Source organism: Leucopleurus acutus (assembly GCF_964270905.1).
Source record: "Leucopleurus acutus genome assembly, chromosome: 3".
NCBI lineage: Eukaryota > Metazoa > Chordata > Mammalia > Artiodactyla > Delphinidae > Leucopleurus > Leucopleurus acutus.
Window position 1 is genome coordinate 53,411,985 of NC_139145.1, and position 6,000 is coordinate 53,417,984.

Consider the following 6,000-nt stretch of genomic DNA (forward strand, 5'->3'; position numbering starts at 1 on the left):
CATGGCAGTTTGCTTCTCCCAGCATGAGCAATCTAAGAAAGAGAGGAAGAGAGAGAGACAGAGGGAGAATACCCAAGATGGAAGCCACAGACATTTTGTAACCTAATATTAGAGTGAAATTCCATCACTTCTGCCCATACTCTATTCATTAAAGCAAGTCAGTACATCCAGCCCACACTTAAGGGGAGCGGATTGCACAAGAGCTGAATACCAGGAGGTGGGATCACTGGGGGCCATCTCACCTACCACACTTCCTTTCAGGTCTCAACTTACACAATTACTTCCTCCAGGAAGCATTCTTCAGAGAGAAAATCTGACCGCTAGCCACCCCCATCTAGGTAATTTCCCCTATCACATTCTCCTATAGCACACAAGATGCCTTTGTAACATTCCAAGCACTTGTTACTACCTATTGTAACATTGAGCATTATGGGTATAATGTGTTTTACATATTTTACCTTATTTCTTTTCATGTCAACTCACTTTATTGTTTTTAATTCTGAAGTATTTTAAAGTAAATTATAAACATCATGACATTCCATCCCTCAATACATCAGTATTTATCTCTTTTTAAAAATCCCATAGTTTTCTACAGATCAAAAATAACATTTTCACTTCTAACATAATTAGCAGTAATACCAAATCCATATTCAAATTTCCCCAACTGTCGCTAAAATGTCCTTTTCAACTGGTTTGTTCTGATCCAATCAGGATCCAATTCAGAACCATACAATGCATCTGGTTGCTATGTCACTTAAGACCCTTTTAACCTAGAACAGTCCGTTTTTTCATGACACTGACTTGCTGAAGATCCCAGGCCAGTTCCACCTTTTGGATCTGTCTGATTGATTCCTCTAACCCTTTTATTTTTTATAAGTTGGAAGTTAGATCTGAAGACTTGATCAGATATAAATTGAACATTTTTATCAAGAGGACTTCATAAGTAGTACTGTGTATTTCAGTTACATCATACCAGGAGACACATGAATATCTATATTTCCCACCCTTAATCACTGACATTGGGTTAAGGTTATGACAGCTCAATCCTTACATTGTAATCAGAATGTTATCTGCACTATTAATGATTACTTTTGGACAACAGTCATAAACCAAGACCATCTCCAGCAAAATTGAACAAATGGTCACCCTACCTATCCACCATGACCTAATGGTTTAATGATTTTATCTTTTCCTGAATCAATACTTTCCTTAGGGCAAGCAAAATAATGATTTTCTAATTACATGTTACTTTCTACATTTACTAGCTAACAATTCTTCTGTAAATTAGAGATTTCCTTCAACAACAGGGGCTCTTGCCCCCAAATACAGTTTCTATGCTAAAAGTGGATAGATGCTTAGTTCTTTCCCTTCATTTATTAACTTTCAAAATAAAATGATGGTTTGATAGTCATCTCAACTGGGAACAGATTCCTTTTTCTGACTTCTTTAAGTATTATTACGGACACACGGGTTTTCAGTTATTCAATCCATTTCAATTAGCTACAATCAATAATTTTTGATGCTAGAATTTTCATACATTATCCATTTTCTTTTCACAACAATCATCTAAGTAAGGTAACATCACTGTCTCTTTTACATATCAAGAAACTGAGACAAAGAGAAGTTAGGTAACTGAGAAATTTACTAAGGTGGCTCAGATTGTAACTTCAACGTGCAGTTGAATACAGACTCCGAGAGAGTAGGAATGCATTCATGTTTCTTAATCAGGTTCTCCTGAATATAGCTCAGTGCCATTTAATAAATAAGTCAATGAGGAAATTAGTTAATGATTATCATTTCTAGTTGACACCAAATGAAAATTCTAATACCTACTAAAGACTTTCGGATAAAATAATGTCTGGGATTAGCTTCAAAATAAACAAGAATGGGGAGCAGCAAGGTCAGGGAGAGAATGTGAGGGGAGGGCAGCAGGTTATAGATGAAAAAAGGTTGACTATACCTTGATAACTGTTGAAGCTGGGTGATGGGGAGATGAGGGTTTATGATACTATCCTCTCTACTTTTTTAATATTGAAATCGTCCATTCATAGAGAAAATATTCTAAGCCCTTGAAACATTCAACTATAGGAAGCTGCCTAAAAGTACTTAAACTGATACACAGCAAAATGTGTCTGCTTACATTGTTAGTTTTTAGTTGGACAGTCGATGTGAAAGTAAAGGAGATGATATGAGGTACCCCAACACACGTAAAGAGTAAAAACATCTTCATAAGGGAGATTAAGGTAACAAAAATCTCATGTTTGACTTCTTAAAAATTGAGATATAATTAACTCGTTTGACCTTTTGTTGGAAAGCCAATAATGCTGTATGCTTTTTTTTTTTTAATGCCAAAACTTGTAGAATATCTGATGACTACAAAAGGAAGGGGAAAAGAAACTTGTGAATCTGTCTTCTAGAAGAAAAGATATCCTCAAGAGAAGGACTTATCCAAGTTGACCAAATTGAGGAGCCAGATAAAAAGACACCAGGTCACAAAACACACTGGGGTACAAATAGATATCCATTTACAACCTTGTTTTCAAATAAACATGAAAGGAATGAGGAAAACAGAAAATTACCATTAGAACACCACAGTAATCATTGCTGCAGGCAAGATCTACTGATGAGTGCTAAAATTAGTGGGTGAAACTTTAAGGAGAAACAGGATATTGCATTACTCAAAGTATCTCCACCCCAAATTTATAAATCACTGTGGTGGTTTTAACATATGTCCACAAGTTCTTTGGCAGTCCTCCCTTCAGAAGGTGGAGTTAAGTCCCCTCTCCTTGAGTGTAAGTTAGACTTAGTGACCACCAGATACAGCTTACATTTGCAGTGGAGAAACCCAACAGACATCATCTTAACCAAGTGATGGAGATTAACATCTTCAGTGACAGCATGCACCCCTAATATGACATAATGAGAAGGGCTCTTCACCTCTGTGCTATTCTTCCGCAAAATCTGTAACCTCCATCTAAACTTGAGGAAACATTAAACAAACTCAAATTGAAGAACATTTTACAAAACACCTGATCACTATTCTTCAAAAGTGTCTAAGTCATGAAAGACAGGTAAAGACAGAAAAACTGTTTAAGGCAACAAAGGAAACATGACAACTAACTGCAATGTGGGATCTTGGCTTGCATCCCGCAACCAAAAAAGGACACTAGCAGGAAAAGCCATGGAAATCTTAATACAGTGTGTAGTTTAGTTAGTATTGTACCTCTTAAGTTTGTTTGTTTGTTTTATTTTTGTCTGCGTTGGGTCTTCATTGCTGCGTGTGGGCTTTCTCTAGTTGCTGCGAGCAGGGGCTACTCTTCATTGCGGTGCACAGGCTTCTCATTGCGGTGGCTTCTCTTGTTGCAGAGCACAGGCTCTAGGCGCACGGGCTTCAGTAGTTGTGGCATGCGGGCTCAGTAGTTGTGGCACGTGGGCTCAGTAGTTGTGGCTCGTGGGCTCTAGAGCGTAGGCTCAGTAGTTGTGGCGCATGGGCTTAGCTGCTCCACAGCTTGTGGGATCTTTGCAGACCAGGGCTCAAACCTGTGTCCCCTGCATTGGCAGGCAGATTCTTAACCACTGTGCCACAAGGGAAGTCCCCTGTACCTCTTAGTTTTGATAAATGTACCATGGTTATGTTGACACTAAGGGAAGCTGGGTGCAGAGGATTTCGGTATTAACTTTGCAACTCTTCTGTAAATCCAAAATTATTTCAAAATAAAAAGTTTTTAAAATATGTTTTCAGCTTCCAGATAGTTAACTCTCAATGATGCCAAGTGCAGAGGGTGGAAACCACAGCCATATTGTGATGTGTGCCTTATTATCCATCTATAAAATGAGAGGGTTGGACAAGATGCTCATCCAATGATCAGGGCAAGCAGTGCACAGAAATGTTCCTAGTAAAGGCTCAGTTACCTGAGTGCCAAGAGAGCACCCAAGGTACCCTTGACCTTGGGAAATACGTGTGGTTAAGGATTGTACTCCTAGCTTTACTGTTCTCCAAATATATTTTCTTGACAAAATAAGACTAGAACCAGGGACTTCCCTGATGGCACAGTGGTTAAGAATCCACCAGCCAATGCAGGGGACACAGGTTCAATCCCTCATCCAGGAAGATCCCACATGCTGTGAAGCAGCTAAGCCCGTGCACCACAACTACTGAGCCTGCACTCTACAGCCCACAAGCCACAACTACTGAGCCCATGTGCCACAACTACTGAAGCCTGCGCACCTAGAGTCTGTGTTCCACAACAAGAGAAGCCACCACAATGAGAAGCCCGCACTCCACAACGAAGAGTAGCCCGTGCTCACCACAACTAGAGAAAGCCCACATGCAGCGACGAAGACCCAACACAGCCAATAATAAATAAATAAATATATTTATTAAAAAAAAGACTAGAACAAAAGATCCAATTTGATAAACCAGAATGCCAATTTATTTACAGAGAATTACACCTGTCAGATGAGCCAGACATTCCTATCCTCTCTGTGGGCAGAATTACAGAGCAAGCGAAATTATCAGAAAGCAGTTCAATGTGATTGGAAGCAGAACAAGGGCAGTAAGTTATTTGATTTGAATCTTTAGTGGGATTGGGTCATGATAGTCTGAAAATTCACTATTCCAAATAGAGATATACTTTCCACTTAGAGCATCTTTGCCTACTCTTGCATTGGGAAACTCTCTGTCCCACCCAAGAACCTCTTCCTTGCATATATACCTAAGCCTACTTCTCTAGCTAAGTGGAGATTTAAAAAGAGGTGTGTTCTTTTCTGTTCCGCTCTATAGGAAGCAAACAGAAAGGAAGTCATTTTTATTATTAACATCACTGGCTGATTCAGTCAACAAACAATAAATAATTAGTGAGCTCATGAATTTGCAGTCCTTTAAGATAATTTCATGGACCTCCTGGGATCTGCAAGCCACAGGGTAGAGTACAGTACTCTGGGATGACCATCTATGTTTTGTTTCCACAATTTTTTCCCAATAGAATACCATATAATTATTTAGGCTTCCACTTATTAAATGATAATCACATTCCCTAGGATTACCCTCATTTGGATTTGTCCTAGAATAATCAACCACTCATTTGCAATCCCTTGGTTTATTAACGTAAGTGACTATACCTAAGTCCATTGTATTATATATGCATTTTACTAGTTTAACTCCAAGAAACTCTGGATTTGTTCCAAAATACTCAATGACACATTTATAATCTCTTGGTTCATTAATATAAACTGTTAATCAAATGCATTGTTTAAAGTAACTGCTATTTATCTTACTAAATTGGTGAGGCATTTCTCTTTCCTTCTTTTAGCAACAACAATTATGTCTTTTGGAGTTCATTCCAGCTCTAAAATCATAGTATTAAAATTTTTCTGTTTTTCTTTTTTTTTTTGCGGTACACGGGCCTCTCACTGCTGTGGCCTCTCCTGTTGCGGAGCACAGGCTCCGGACGCGCAGGCTCAGCAGCCATGGCTCACGGGCCCAGCCGCTCTGCAGCATGTGGGATCTTCCCGGACCGGGGCACGAACCCGTGTCCCCTGCATCGGCAGGCAGACTCCCAACCACTGCACCACCAGGGAAGCCCCAGTTTTTCTGTTTTTCAAAATTAAAACAACATCATCTCAGGAATCCTCACATAATGGTTATTTTTTTAATTAGGAAGTTACGGATTTTTTTTATTTTAAGAGACGTTATGATTGAAAGCGGTGAAAGGACAGCTCTAAAAGATAACATTATTTTTAAAAGACTTTAATTAGTTAGCTAAAACAACAAATACTTTCCCTACACATAGTAAAATGAATGGGTGTACTGTCTAAGGAAGAGGTGTGTCCCTAAAGCAATCCTGGGACCCAAGGGAAAGGGTTCAAGTTGGCTAAAGAGCATTCTTAGTCTTTGTTTTTTTTCATAAAAGTAATATTTAAGACTCTATTATAATGCAATTGTTTTAAATACTGTCATACACAATTTCCCCAAATTGCCAACTTGAGAAGTTACAAAAG